Source organism: Balaenoptera borealis, assembly GCF_965194805.1.
Source record: "Balaenoptera borealis genome assembly, chromosome: 4".
NCBI lineage: Eukaryota > Metazoa > Chordata > Mammalia > Artiodactyla > Balaenopteridae > Balaenoptera > Balaenoptera borealis.
The window spans coordinates 15,163,999-15,179,810 of NC_138861.1; the positions used below are offsets into that span (position 1 = coordinate 15,163,999).

General features: G+C 35.8%; 1 protein-coding gene across 10 annotated transcripts in view; it reads right to left on the reverse strand.

Annotated features, from left to right (window-relative positions):
* The window catches only part of HPGDS (hematopoietic prostaglandin D synthase), a 167,286-nt gene that overhangs the window by 92,005 nt on the left and 59,469 nt on the right, over positions 1 to 15,812 (reverse strand). The window contains exon 1 of one of the 10 annotated variants that reach the window (XM_082391799.1): positions 167 to 6,622. The exons of the other annotated variants lie outside the window; for them this stretch is intronic. The gene's annotated coding sequence lies outside the window, so the exon portion shown is untranslated. Of the gene's footprint in view, positions 1 to 166; positions 6,623 to 15,812 lie in introns of those variants that run through there. 10 annotated transcript variants of the gene reach the window in all.

Sequence of the window (15,812 nt, forward strand, 5' to 3'; positions counted from 1 at the left end):
TGAGCTGGTCATAGAGGGCAAATGGCATAAGCCTCAGAGGAGTGGGGTTACTTTCTGTGAGACAGTGGGTGGATACAGTAATGATCTGGGAGATACAGTGAGGAGCAGAAAGACTTCAGATCTGGCCTCTAGAGAGTAAAGTTTATAAGGTTTGGAAGAACCTTACCCACGGCTCTGCTGGGCTGCTCGGGAGCCTCAGAGCTGCAGTAAGTCAGGTGGAGACAACGCTTGGAGAAGAGTAGTTTGTGTCGATGACAGAGCAGCAGTTTCAGGGCTGCATAATCGGAGAGGTGGGAGGTGGGGATGGAATGGAGGGCAGATAATTTTCCACCAATAGTCTGCTTAGTGTCCGCATCTTTCCTGAAGGAGTTTCTCACATTGAAGAACTAAGTTGAGGCTATTTCTATTAAACATTTACCGTTGCTGAAATAAGAATGTATTGCTCTCTAGAAACTAGTTAGTTCATGTGAAACATACAGCAAGTCCGGACTTCAGTTTCCTTATTATGAAATGAACATAATTATTATCCCACAGATTTGCAATGGAATTTAATTTTATATATATGCACACACACACGTACAATATCATTAAAAATAATTGACTCTGTTTGCAGAAGTAATGCATACAGTGGACTATAAGATGAATAGAAAAAATCAGGGCAAGAAAAAGTAGGATAGTAAGATGAAGGCAAGGATGAAGTTAATTACTGGAAATCTTAGGTTCTTACTCAAATGCTGGAGTTTAGCCACAAAATTCCTCGATTTCCTAGAACTAAATATGATGAATTCAAAATTCAGTGTCCATGAATGGTGCAGATGAGCTGCAAAAGTGTTAAATAGTGCCTGGCAGGCTCCGTTCCACTTACATTATTACTACCAGAGAAGCCGGGTCCACCACCTGGCCCGGATCAGTCTACTGTACTTTAGTGCTATTTGTTTTGTGAGAGTTGTATATTAAAGGTGTGTTGATGGCCATTAAAAAAAAAAAATTCAGTGTCCATGAGATTTTAAATATTCTGGTTGATTAGTTCAAGTACATCTTTTCCTAGCACTGGGGATTCAAATATCTCTCACAGGATCTCATTAAGCAGAATTCTCATGTAGTTAGAATTTTAAACAATATCCCAACAATCAATGCCATAACAGTAAAACTTTTGTATATTGTGTTACCATTATATGAGAATTTATGCCTAGAAATCAAGTTGCTGCCACCAGCTAAAGAGAAATACCTTGTTTATGGAACTCAAGCCTTTGGAGTAGCTTTCTTCAATTGTGAGCAAATGATTTTTAGCTTTTTTATAAAAATAACTCTTTAACTTTGAGAAGAAAAGAAATATATGTAAAAGAATTAGGGGGTGTGGATTGAGGGAGAGAGAAGCCCACAACACAGTAAGTTAAACAATTCCTCATATGGGATTTAAATTTTTTTAAAAACTCGTTGTTATTTAAAACTAGGATGTATCCTTCCCAAATCGCATTACATATATAATCTCGTTTAGTCCTCTAGTGAATGCCTGCAAGGATCACATGAATATTGCCTACAGCTGATTCTCTATCTCTGCTCTCCTGCACATCTGTCACTTCAACCTGAATTGTCTGCTGTTGTTGACTGTTTGCCTGAGCAAAAATTATACCACGCCAGGAGAGCAGACTGGCTTATGATATTAGATCTCCTTTTCCAGTACCATTTTCTTAATCAGGTTCCTCTGATGCTCAGTTCAGCACCCACCCATCTGCCTCTTTCTGATGTGGTAACAGACCAGCTTCTGAAGTAAGAGAGCAGGGAAACTGTATGATACATTGGTGTGTCTGTGTGTGTGCGTGCTCGTGTTCTGTGTGTATGTGTCTACATTGTAGCATGCTGTCTAGCACATAGGAAGGAGGAGCTCAATATAGTAAATAAGTGAATTTTAATTTTTAAAGAAATAGAAGTGGTTAAAAACATTTTATTCCTGGTTTAAGAAAAGGCCTGCATAAATATCTTTGCTGCTTTTTAATTACACATAAAATTATTGTATATAAAAATCTACTGGCTTTCATCCAAATTATGCTCTCTTATGGCTACCTAGAAAATCTTAGAGGCATATATACTGGGTTGGCCAAAAAAGTTCATTCAGGTTTTTCCGTAAGATGTTACAAAAACCCGAACAAACTTTTTGGCTGATGCAATAGAAGCATCACCACAATTGAATTTATAGAAATGCTGACCTAGATCGTTATTAGGAAAAAACTTGGCTGAGAATCAGAAGATTTTGGTTCTAATGAAAATTTATCTCACTTAATATTTCTGAATCTGTCTCCTTATCTATAAAATGGAACTTACAATATATTGCTTACTTTTATCAATAGAGTTGTTAAAATCAAAGCACAAAAAATAATTTGCAAGCTCTGATATGAAACATAAATAAAAGGCATTAGGAGAAAAAGCAGTGCTAATAATGCATTTTCAAAAGCACTTGTCTTTAAGACGTTAAAAGTTACTTCACTAGCAGAAAAAGATGAAACATAAATTCACCGTAATTAACAACATAAAATGGAATGAAGAAATCAAGAAAATATAAACAGACCTAAAATACTAGAAATTGTTTCAATTATATCTGTCTACCTACCTACTTAGGACTTACATTCATGCAACAAATATTTATGCAGCTACTATTTGAAACTCCAGTGATGTTTGTAGTTTGCCTGTCATACCTACAAACAAAAGTTTTATATAGACATTGTTAAAGAAACATATTACAACAATGTGGCTGCATGGGGTCCAAATCTTAATCTTCGTAAAACCATAAAATGCCTTTGTTCAATGCATTACATTAGTTATTCAGTCCTGTAGTTTGTGGTTAGTAACAAGATAAATATAAATCATTATTAGACTCCTGCACTTACAGCTTTTGGATCACGTTGTGACGCCTATAGTTAGCGTCATATAACATTTCTTCAGGGTTATGAGTTCCCAGTTATACTTCGTTATGAAGGTTTAGACATTAAAACCTTCCATTCTTAAACTTAGGTTTTAAAAAATTCCTTTATGATATCTAAATATCAAAATGCTCTCCGTATGTTAACTAAGATTTAGTCTGGAAAATATATTAAACAGTAATATTATTTTGAATAACAATGGATAATAAATTTATTCTCTTTTCCAAAATGTTATTTAGGTTCATGCTTTGAACAAAGATTTTTGGTATTAAAACAGTAAGGATTTTGGCCTTACAATAGTATTTCACATCATTTAAAACCTACAGTTTCCCTTTTTGATTTAGGCTACAGTTGGAGAGAAGAAACTATAAAACAGAAAACTATTGAAGTTTAGTTTTCTCATATTACTAGAAAAACATGAAGCATATAATTCTAACTTTGGGTATATTATATAGTAAGTCCCCTACATATGAACGAGTTCTGTTCCAAGAGCGCCTTAGTAATAAGTCCAATTTGTTCCTAAGTCCAGCAAAGTTAGCCTAGGTACCAAACACAATCAGCTATATAGTACTGTACTATAATAGGTTTATAATACTTTTCGCACAAATAATACATAAAAAACAAACACAAAAAATAAAGAAAACATTTAAAATCTTACCTTGAAAAATACAGTGGTACAGTACAACAGCTGGCATCCAGGGGCTGGCATCGAGTGAACAGGCAGAAGAGTTACTAACTAAAGGAGGGAGAGGAGGTGGGAGATGGTAGAGCAGAAGGATAATCAGCAATAGGAGAGGGAGGGCAAGCTATCTTTTCGTCTCACTCCACTCTCTCAATTATTTTCACTTCTGTTTCCATCGTCATCGCTTGGCCCTTCTTAGCAGTACCAGCTACATCACCACTGCTTTTACGCTTGCTTCCAGACATCCTGGGCTTGAAATAATGATACTGTAGTACTGTACTCTATACAGTACTGTACAGTAAAGTACACAAAAGCACAACCACCTGTAGAGGATGCATGCATGTGATAATGTACGCCAGACACATGAACTAACCTACGTGATTGGACATGTGAACGTACGTTCGCATCTTTGAAAGTTTGCAACTTGAAGGTTCATATGTAGGGGACTTACTGTGCTCTATTTTCAGAAACTTGGTATTATTTTTATAAGTTAAACAATCTCAATGATCTATCACATATATACATAAACACAGACACACACATATATCAAAGTAATAGAGTTTCAATCCATAGCATTCACATTTTCCTATTCCACAATAACTCTCAAAATAGCTGAATGATTTTGACTAAATTTAATACACTTTTCATGACTATAACTATAATCAAAAAGGCAGAAAATAACAGTTGTTGGTGAAAATGTGGATAATCTTGCTCTTGCATTGCTGGCAGGAATGTGAAATGGTAAAGCTACGTTGGAAAACACTGTCAATTTATGACTCAGAAATCCTACTCTCATGTACCTACCTAAGATAAATAAAAACGCATTTCCACACAAAGATTTATGTACAAAAAAAAATAGACATAAAGTTTAATTTGTGTTTCTCTGCCACTTGGAACAAAATCAGTCATAAAAATATTCAAGCAGCTATGTTTTCTATGACCATAAAGATGGAGCTGACATCTGCTGAGCCTTACCAGGCATACCCAATATTACATGTAACATTTTGGATAGAAGGCACAGAAATAATATTTCCTCATATTCCAGGCACTGACTTTTCCCTTTAATGATGATCTTCTTGTTCCTAAAAGCCAAGCTTGATGAGGAGATGTGCTGACTTAGCTATCTCTGGTCTACACCCTGTTATCTGTCCTACAGCTTTGATGACTAATTCCAGTCATCTAGTTTGAGGTTGGCAATGGACAAAATTATTCTTTTGAATACATCAGGGCATTTTTAAGGACTATTCTGCATCTAATCTGTCATTCTCCTGGAACCAATGAAGATACAGATGTTTTAAGTATGCCTTTAAATAGATTTATTTTTTCAAGACACTGACATATTTCTTTTTGGGGAGTTTTCTCACTAAATAAAATCATGAGTACTCTTTTTATTTGCAAAACAAGTGTTGCATTTCTATGAAGTACAAGTAAATAAAACTTTACATGTAAATTGAAGCAACGTATTTTTCTCATTATCCCTCTCAAAGTTAATCGCTTGGTTTCTCCCTCAAAATTTAAAACTTTTGTAGACAGTCTATCAAAGAGAAGTGGCAGTAAAAAATTTGAAAAGATTTAGTAAAACAGCAAGAAGATGATACAGACTCTACTTAGTGAGTTCTTTGTGGATTAGATGAGCATGAATAAGATACAAGAAAGGTTGCACAGCGGCTTCCCTGCTGGCGCAGTGGTTAAGAATCCGCCTGCCAATGCAGCGGACACGGGTTTGAGCCCTGGTCTGGGAGGATCCCACATGCTGCGGAGGAACTAAGCCCGTGAGTCACAACTACTGAGCCTGCGCTCTAGAGCCCGTGAGCCATAATTACTGAGCCCCCGTGCCACAGCTACTGAAGCCCGTGCGCCTACAGCCCGTGCTCCGCAACAAGAAAAGCCACCGCAATGAGAAGCCCGCGCAGCGCAACAAGGAGTAGCCCCTGCTCACCGCAACTAGAGAAAGCCCGTGTGCAGCAACGAAGACCCGACACAGCCAATTAATTAATTAATTAATTTTTTTAGAAAGGCTGCACATTTGCTTCATTAAATTATGCTAAAGTGATCAGTAATTTTTATTTCTTCCTGCTCTATTTATAGGGAAAGTCACTCATTTTTCACATATTTATATTTCAAAACATGGAAAATCTGCATTACTAGAATATTATCTAGTAAAGTTAAGAAATTTATGGGCAAACAAAAATATCTTAAAAGTTAAAATCACATGAAAAAATTTGTTAAATGAAGACTCTTTGAAAATATATACTAAATTTAAACAAAAATACAAAAGATTGTTATTGAAATATTTTAATATAGTTTTGCAAGAAATGATTAATTTTCAGAAACATTTATTCCTTCCGATTATAAAATTAGTGCAGAAAATTTAGAAAGAAAGAAAATGTAAATCTACCATAACATCCCACCTCCCAGATATAATCACAGTTAATATATTGGCATTTCTTTCTAGCCCTTTTTAATATGTGTGTGTGTACAAAAAAGGGAACATTTTGCATTTAGTTTAATGTCCTGCTTTCTTCACTTTATGTTATACAGCCACATTTTTTCCCCATTACATTAAAAAGTGTCTAAAACATGGTGAATAAGTGCTCAATTACATCTCATGTTATTTTTTGTTACTGTTACCTATCTATAATAGACTTTTCAAACTAGTTTTTGACCCTGGAAACTTGCTGAAATCAAATCTTTTTTTAAAAATTTATTTAATTTATTTTTATTTTTGGCTGTGTTGTGTCTTCATTGTTGTACATAGGCTTTCTCTAGTTGCGGCGAGCGGGGGCTACTCTTCATTGCCGTGCACGGGCTTCTGATTGCAGTGGCTTCTCTTGTTGCGGAGCACAGGCTCTAAGCGCGTGGGCTTCAGTAGTTGTGGCTCGTGGGCTCTAGAGTGCAGGCTCAGTAGTTGTGGCACACGGGCTTAATTGCTCCTCAGCATGTGGGATCTTCCCGGATCAGGGCTCGAACCTGTGTCCGCTGCATTGCCAGGCAATTCTTAACCACTGCGCCACCAGGGAAGCCCCTGAAATGAAAGCTTAAATGGAAGGAAGGAAAAAAGGAAGGAAGGAAGGGAGGGAGGGAGGGAGGAAGGAAGGGAGGAAGGAAAAAAGGAAGGAAGGAAGGAAGGGAGGGAGGGAGGGAGGGAAGAAGGGAGGAAATCTACAAAGTAAAGCTGTTATGTTTGGGGGAGATGAAATATCTTCACATTTATCCTCCCTCTGGGCAGCTTCTGCAGGGGTTCCCTGAAACACAGTTTGAAAACCATTTAGTCGTCTAACCTTTATCTAACAAATACAAATTAACCTTCTGAATCAATATCATCACTGTGTTCAGACTGCTGTGTAAATCACAGAACCTCGATCAACAGCAGTGCAATCATCAGACATCAACATCAGAAACTGATGAGAAGTTAACAAGTACCTAAGAATTAGAACTCAGCTGGTGTTTTTAACAAGCATGTCTATATCCACTTATCATTCGGCTTTAGTAATGTTGAACATGCTACTTTAGTGTTAATATTTATTGTTTCACAAGCTGAACTATCCACAGTACCAAAAATGCATAGAGATAAATGTATATAATCTTAAGAATAGCATCTTATTTGTTTGCAGTTTACAAGGCCGCTTAAATAATTTTTTTTTTTTAATTCCCTGATTTCAGTCACACTTGTATCCAAGGATTCTGTAAGTAAGAGAATGTGTAATTGGGTAGAGAAGGCAACAACTTAAAGTAAATGAGTACTGGATCCCAATATTGGGTATTCATTAAGATTTCTGTCAAAATGTTCCTACATTTGTAATCAAAGTTTTGAAAGAGTATATTTGTAAAAGTGATAAAATTCTATTCAAGGTAACTATTAGAGCAAAATACTAATAACTTTGCAAGAAAAATTTTAAGAATCTGTCCATTTATATACCTGTAAATCCAACTGATTTCTGTGATACACTACAAAATGTTGTGAACAGACTAATTTTTTTGGCAGTTTCTTTTCTTCATTTATTTATGCATTTTAAAATAAAAACCAGAAGCAGTTCTCTCAAGGTTACTTGAGATGCTGCCTCCTGGGCTTGAAGTCCTATTATCCTGCTGAATAAAACATAACTCTCAACTTTTAGGTTGTGAATAATTTTTTAGTCAACAGTTACGGCAAACAACGAAGGGACCTCTCCTTTGCCTGAACTCTACGAGGATCTGGAGCCTTAGTACCAAGCAGGGGCCTCTTGTGCCCATCCACGTCCTCGGGGAGTCCAGGTGAATTTGGGTGACTCTCTCCTGGTTCTAGGATCTCCCATTATTTGTTGATGATCCTAAGTTTTATTCTGTGGGGTAATAGGTTATCCTTGAAACTTAGTTTCAAGAAGAGGTACCTGGGTTATCCTTAGTGGAAGGACTGGAAAGATTTTGCTCAGTTTAGGCACTGAGTGGGTTATCCTCAGTGAAAGGCACTGGGAAGACTTGGTTTATATAACAGAGGATTGGATAAAGAAGATGTGGTACATATATACAGCGTAATATTAGTCAGCCATAAAAAAGAACAAAATAATGTCATTTGCAGCAACATGGATGGACCTAGAGACTGTCGTACTTGAGTGAAGTAAGTCAGACAGAGAAAGACAATTATCATATGATATCACTTATATATGGAAGCTAAAAAAAAGGGTGTAAATGAACTTATCTACAAAACAGAAATAGAGTTAACAGATGTAGAAAACAAACTTATGGTTACCAGAGGGCAAGGGAGGGAGGGATAAACTGGGAGATTGGGATTGACATATACACACTACTATATATAAAATAGATGACTAATAGAGACCTGCTGTATAGCACAAGGAACTCTACTCAATATTCTGTTATGGCCTATATGGGAAAAGAAGCTAAAAAACAGTGGATATATGTATATATATAACTGATTCACTTTGCTGTACACCTGAAACTAACACAACATTGTAAATCAACTATACTCCAACAAAAATTAAATTAGAAAAAGAAAAAAATATAAAATAAAAACCGTATATAGTTAAGCTGTACAACATGATGATTTGATGTACAAATACATAGTGAAATGATTACTACAGTCAAGCTAATTAACATATCATCTCCTTACATAGTTACCATTTTTGTGTGAGATGAGTTCACCTAAAATCTACTCTCTTAGCATATTTCCAGTGTTCAATACGGTATTATTAAGTTTAGTCATCATGCCTGTACATTAATGTCTAGACTTATTCATCCAACGTAACTGCAACTTTGTATCCTTTGACCAACATCTTCCCACTTCCCCCACCTCTTCCCCTCCCTGCCAGACCCTGGTAACCACCATTTGACTCTCTGCTTCTATGAGTTCAACATTTTTTTTTTTTTACATTCCATATATAAGTGAGATTATACAGTATTTGCTTTTCTCTGTCTGGCTTATTTCACTTAGCATAATGTCCTCCAGGTTTATACATGTTTTCACAAAAGGCAGGATTTCCTTCTTTCTCATGGCTGAATAATATGCCACTGTATTTATATACCACATCTTCTTTATCCATTCACCCATCAATGGACACTTGGGTTTTTTCTGTATCTTGGCTAGTGTGAATAATGCTGCAATGAACATAGGAATACAGATATCTCTTCAAGATTATGATTTCATTTCCTTTGGTTATATACCCAGAAGCGAGATTGCTGGGTCATATGGCAGTTCTTGTTTTAATTTTTTGAGCAGTCTCTATACTGTTTTCCATAATGACTGTACCAATTTACATTTCCACCGACAGTATACAAGGATTCCCTTTTCTTTACATCCTTGCCAGCATTTGCTGTCTCTTGTCTTTTTGATACTAGACATCCTAACAGAAGTGAGGTGATATCTCATTGTAGTTTTGAGTTGCATTTCCTGATGATTAGAGATGTTGAGCACCTTTTCATATATCTCTTGGCCATTTGTGTGTCTTCCTTTGAGAAGTGTCTATCTAGGTCTGTTGCCCATTTTTTAATCAAGTTATTTGTCTTCTTGCTATTGAGTTGTTTGAGTTCTTTACATATTTTGGATATTAACCCCTTAACAAATGTATGGTTTGCAAATATTTTCTCACAATCCATACATTGTTTCTTCACTCTGTTGTTTCCTTGGTTGTGAAGAAGCTTTTAAATTTGATGCAATCCCATTTGTCTATTATTGTTGCCTGTAGTTTTGAGGTCATATCCAAAAAAAACACATTGCCCAAATGAATGTCAAAAAGCTTTTTCCCTGTGTTTTCTTCTAATAGTTATATAGTTTCAGGTCTTATATTTAAGTTTCTAACTACATATGGAGTGAGACAAGGGTCCAATTTCAATCTTCTGCATGTGGAAAACTAGTTTTCTCACAGCACTTATTGAAAAGACTGTGCTTTCCCCATTGTAAGTTCTAGACACCTTTGTTGAAAATCAGTTGACCATAAGTGAGTGGATTTCTTTCTGGGCTCTCTATTCTGTTTTATTGGTCTATATGTCTGATTTTATGCCAGTATCATGCTGTTTTTATTACTATAGCTTTGTAGAATATTTTGAAACCAGGAAGTGTGATGCCTTCAACTTTGTTCTTCTTGCTCAAGATTACTTCGGCTAGTTGTGGTCTTTGTGGTTCTATAAGAATTTTAGAATTTTTTTCTATTTCTGTGGAAAACGTCATTGGAATTTTAATAGGATTTGAATTGAATCTAGATTGCTTTGGGTAGTATGGATATTTTCACAATATTAATTCTTTCAACCCATGAACACGAGATATCTTTCCATTTATTTGTATCTTCAATTTCTTTCATCAGTGTTTTATAGTTTTCAGTGTACAGATATTTCCTGTCCTTGATTAAATTTATTCCTAGGTATTTTTTTTTTGATGCTATTGTAAGTGCGATTATTTTCTTAATTTCTCTTTCTGATATATCATGCTTAGTGTATAGAAATGCAACTGATTTATATATGCTGATTTTGTATCCTGCAACTTTACTGAATTTTTTACTAGTTCTAAGAGTTTTTATGGATGCTTTAGAGTTTTCTACATATAATATCATATCATCTGCAAATAGTGACATTTTTACTTTTTCCTTTCTAATTTGAATGCCTTTTATTTCTTGTTCTTGCCTAATTGCTCTAAGACTTCCACTACTATATTGAACAGAAAAAGTGGCAAGACTGGGCATCCTTGTTTTGTTCCTGATCTTAGAGGAAAAGCTTTCAGCTTTTCACCATTGAGTATGATGTTGGCATTGGGCTTGTCATACATGGCCTTTAGTATGTTGATGTACATTCCTTTTATACCTAATTTGTTAAGAGTTTTTTTTTTTAACCATCTTTATTGGAGTATAATTGCTTTACATTTTTGTGCTAGCTTCTGCTGTATAACAAAGTGAATCAGCTACACGTATACATATATCCCCATATCCCCTCCGTCATGTGTCTCCTTCCCACCCGCCCTATCCTACCCCTCTAGGTGGTCACAAAGCACCGAGCTGATTCCCTGTGCTATGCAGCTGCTTCACACTAGCTATCTATTTTACATTTGGTAGTGTATATATGTCCATGCCACGCTCTCACTTCATCCCAGCTTACCCTTCCCCCTCCCCGTGTCCTCAAGTCCATTCTCTACATCTGCGTCTTTATTCCTGTCCTGCCCCTAGGTTCTTCAGAACCATTTTTTTCTTTTTTTTTTTTTAAATTCCATATATATGTGTTAGCGTACGGTATTTGTTTTTCTCTTTCTGACTTACTTCACTCTGTATGACAGACTCTAGGTCCATCTACCTCACTACTAATAACTCAATTTCGTTTCTTTTTATGGCTGAGTAATATTCCATTGTATATATGTGCCACATCTTCTTTATCCATTCATCTGTTGGTGGACACTTAGGTTGCTTCCATGTCCTGGCTATTGTAAATAGAGCTGCAGTGAACATTGTGGTACATGACTCTTTTTGAATTATGGTTTTCTCAGGGTATATGCCCAGTAGTGGGATTGCTGGGTCATATGGTAGTTCTATTTTTAGTTTTTTAAGGAACCTCCATACTGTCCTCCATAGTGGCTGTATCAGTTTACATTCTCACCAACAGTGCAAGAGGGTTCCCTTTTCTCCACACTCCCTCTGGCATTTATTGTTTGTAGACATTTTGATGATGGCCATTCTGACTGGTGTGAGGTGATACCTCACTGTAGTTTTGATTTGCATTTCTCTAATGATTAGTGATGTTGAGGATCCTTTCACATGTTTGTTGGCCATCTGTATATCTTCTTTGGAGAGATGTCTATTTAGATTCCTGCCAATATTTGGATTGGGTTGTTTGTTTTTTTGATATTGAGCTGCATGAGCTGCTTGTATATTTTGGAGATTAATCCTTTGTCAGTTGATTCATTTGCAAATATTTTCTCCCATTCTGAGGGTTGTCTTTTGGTCTTGTTTATGGTTTCCTTTGCTACGCAAAAGCTTTTAAGTTTCATTAAGTCCCATTTGTTTATTTTTGCTTTTATTTCCATTCCTCTAGGAGGTAGGTCAAAAAGGATCTTGTTGTGATTTATGTCATAGAGTGTTGTGCCTGTGTTTTCCTCTAAGAGTTTTATGGTGTCTGGCCTTACATTTAGGTCTTTAATCCATTTTGAGTTTATTTTTGTGTATGGTTTTAGGGAGTGTTCTAATGTCATTCTTTTACATGTAGCTGTCCAGTTTTCCCAGCACCACTTATTGAAGAGGCTGTCTTTTCTCCATTGTATATTCCTGCCTTCTTTATCAAAACTAAGGTGACCATATGTGTGTGGGTTTATCTCTGGGCTTTCTATCTTGTTCCATTGATCTATATTTCTGTATTTCTGCCAGTACCATACTGTCTTGATTACTGTAGCTTTGTAGTATAGTCTGAAGTCAGGGAGCCTGATTCCTCCAGCTCCATTTTGCTTTCTGAAGATTGCTTTGGATATTCGGGGTCTTTTGTGTTTCCATACAAATTGTGAAATTTTTTGTTCTAGTTCTGTGATAAATGCCATTGGTAGTTTGATAGGGATTGCATTGAATCTGTAGATTGCTTTGGGTAGTATAGTCATTTTCACAATGTTGATGCTTCCAATCCAAGAGCGTGGTATATCTTTCCATCTGTTTGTATCATCTTTAATTTCTTTCATCAGTGTCTTATAGTTTTCTGCATACAGGTCTTTTGTCTCCTTAGGTAGGTTTATTCCTAGATATTTTATTCTTTTTGTTGCAATGGTAAATGGGAGTGTTTCCTTAATTTCTCTTTCAGATTTTTCATCATTAGTGTATAAGATTGCAAGAGATTTCTGTGCATTAATTTTGTATCCTGCAACTTTACCAGATTCATTGATTAGATCTAGGAGTTTTCTGGTAGCATCTTTAGGATTCTCTATGTATACTATCATGTCATCTGCAAACAGTGACAGTTTTACTTCTTCTTTTCCAATTTGGATTCCTTTTATTTCTTTTTCTTCTCTGATTGCTGTGGCTAAAACTTCCAAAACTATGTTAAATAATAGTGGTGAGAGTGGGCAACCTTGTCTTGTTCCTGATCTTAGAGGAAATGGTTTCAGTTTTTCATCATTGAGAATGATGTTGGCTGTGGGTTTGTCATATATGACCTTTATTATGTTCAGGTAAGCTCCCTCTATGTCTACTTTCTGGAGAGTTTTTATCATAAATGGGTGTTGAATTTTGTCAAAAGCTTTCTCTGCATCTATTGCAATGATCATATGGTTTTTCTCCTTCAGTTTGTTAATATGGTGTATCACATTGAATGATTTGCGTAAATTGAAGAATCCTTGCATTCTGGGATAAACTCCACTTGATCATGGTGTATGATCCTTTTAATGTGCTGTTGGATTCTGTTTCCTAGTATTTTGTTGAGAATTTTTGCATCTATACTCCTCAGTGATATTGGTATGTAGTTTTCTTTTTTTATGACATCTTTGATTTTGGAATCAGGGTGATGGTGGCCTCATAGAATGAGTTTGGGAGTGTTCCTCCCTCTGCTATATCTTGAAAGAGTTTGAGAAGGATAGGTGTTAGCTCTTTTCTAAATGTTTGATAGAATTCGCCTGTGAAGCCATCGGTCCTGGGCTTTTGTTTGTTGGAAGACTTTAAATCACAGTTTCAATTTCAGTGCTTGTGATTGGTCTGTTTGTATTTTCTATGTCTTTCTGGTTCAGTCTCAGAATGTTGTGCTTTTCTAAGAATTTGTCCATTTCTTCCAGGTTGTCCATTTTATTGGCATATAGTTGCTTGTAGTAATCTCTCATGATCCTTTGTATTTCTGCAGGGTCAGTTGAGACTTCTCCTTTTTCATTTCTAATTCTATTAACTTGAGTCTTCTCCCTTTTTTTCTTGATGAGTCTGGCTAATGGTTTATCAATTTTGTTTATCTTCTCAAAGAACCAGCTTTTAGTTTTCTTGATCTTTGCTATTGTTGCCTTCAATTCTTTTTCATTTATTTCTGTTCTGATCTTTATGATTTCTTTCCTTCTGTTAACTTTGGGGGTTTTTTTTTTGTTCTTCTTTCTCTAATTGCTTTAGGTGTAAGGTTAGGTTGTTTATTTGTGATTTTTCTTGTTTCTTGAGGTAGGATTGTATTGCTATAAACTTCCCTCTTAGAACAGCTTTTGATGCATCCCATAGGTTTTGGGCCATCGTGTTTTCATTGTCATTTGTTTCTAGGCGTTTTTTGATTTCCTCTTTGATTTCTTCAGTGATCTCTGGTTATTTAATAGCATATTGTTTAGCCTCCATGTTTTTGTATTTTTACAGGTTTTTTCCCTCTAATTGATATATCTAGTCTCATAGTGTTGTGGTCAGAAGAGATACTTGATACGAGTTCAATTTTCTTAAATTTACCAAAGCTTGATTTGTGACCCAAGATATGATCTATCCTGGAGAATGTTCCATGAGCACTTGAGAAGAAAGTGTATTCTGTTGTTTTTGGATGGAATGTCCTATAGATATCAATTAATCCATCTTGTTTAATGCAGCATTTAAAGCTTATGTTTCCTTATTTATTTTCGTTTTGTATGATCTGTCCATTGGTGAAAGTGGGGTGTTAAGTCCCCTACTATGATTGTGTTACTGTCGATTTCCCCTTTTATGGCTGTTAGCATTTGCCTTATGTATTGTGGTGCTCCTATGTTGGGTGCATAAATATTTACAATTGTTATATCTTCTTCTTGGATTGATCCCTTGATCATTATGTAGTGTCCTTCTTTGTCTCTTGTAATAATCTTTATTTTAAAGTCTATTTTGTCTGATATGAGAATTGCTACTCCAGCTTTCTTTTGATTTCCATTTGCATTGAATATCTTTTTCTATCCCCTCACTTTCAGTCTGTATGTGTCCCTACGTCTGAAGTGGGTCTCTTGTAGACAGCATATATATGGGTCTTGTTTTTGTATCCATTCAGCCAGTCTATGTCTTTTGGTTGGAGCATTTAATCCATTTACATTTAAGGTAATTATTGATATGTATGTTCTTACTACCGGTTTATTAATTGTTTTGGGTTTGTTTTTGTAGATCTTTTCCTTCTCTTATGTTTCCGGCCTAGAGAAGTTCCTTTAAAATTTGTTGTAAAGCTGGTTTGGTGGTGCTGAATTCTCTTAGTTTTGGTCTGTCTGTAAAGGTTTTAATTTCTCTGTCAAATCTGAATGAGATCCTTGCTGGGTAGAGTAGTCTTGGTTGTAGGTTTTCCCTTTCATCACTTTAAATATGTCCTGCCACTCCCTTCTGGCTTGCAGAGTTTCTGCTGAAAGATCAGCTGTTAATCTTATGGGGATTCCCTAGTATGTTATTTGTTGCTTTTCCCTTGCTGCTTTAATATTTTTTCTTTGTATTTAATTTTTGATAGTTTGATTAATATGTGTCTTGGCGTGTTTCTCCTTGGATTTATCCTGTATGGGACTCTCTGTGCTTTCTGGACTTGATTGATGATTTCCTTACCCATATTAGGGAAGTTTTCAACTATAATCTCTTCAAATATTTTCTCAGTCCCTTTCTTTTTCTCGTCTTCTTCTGGGACCCCTATAATTCGAATGTTGGTGTGTTTAATGTTGTCCCAGAGGTCTCTGAGACTGTCCTGAATTCTTTTCATTCTTTTTTCTTTATTCTGTTCTGTGGCCGTGAATTCTACCATTCTGTCTTCCAGGTCACTTATCCATTCTTCTGCCTCAGTTATTCTGCTATTGATTCCTTATAGAGAATTTT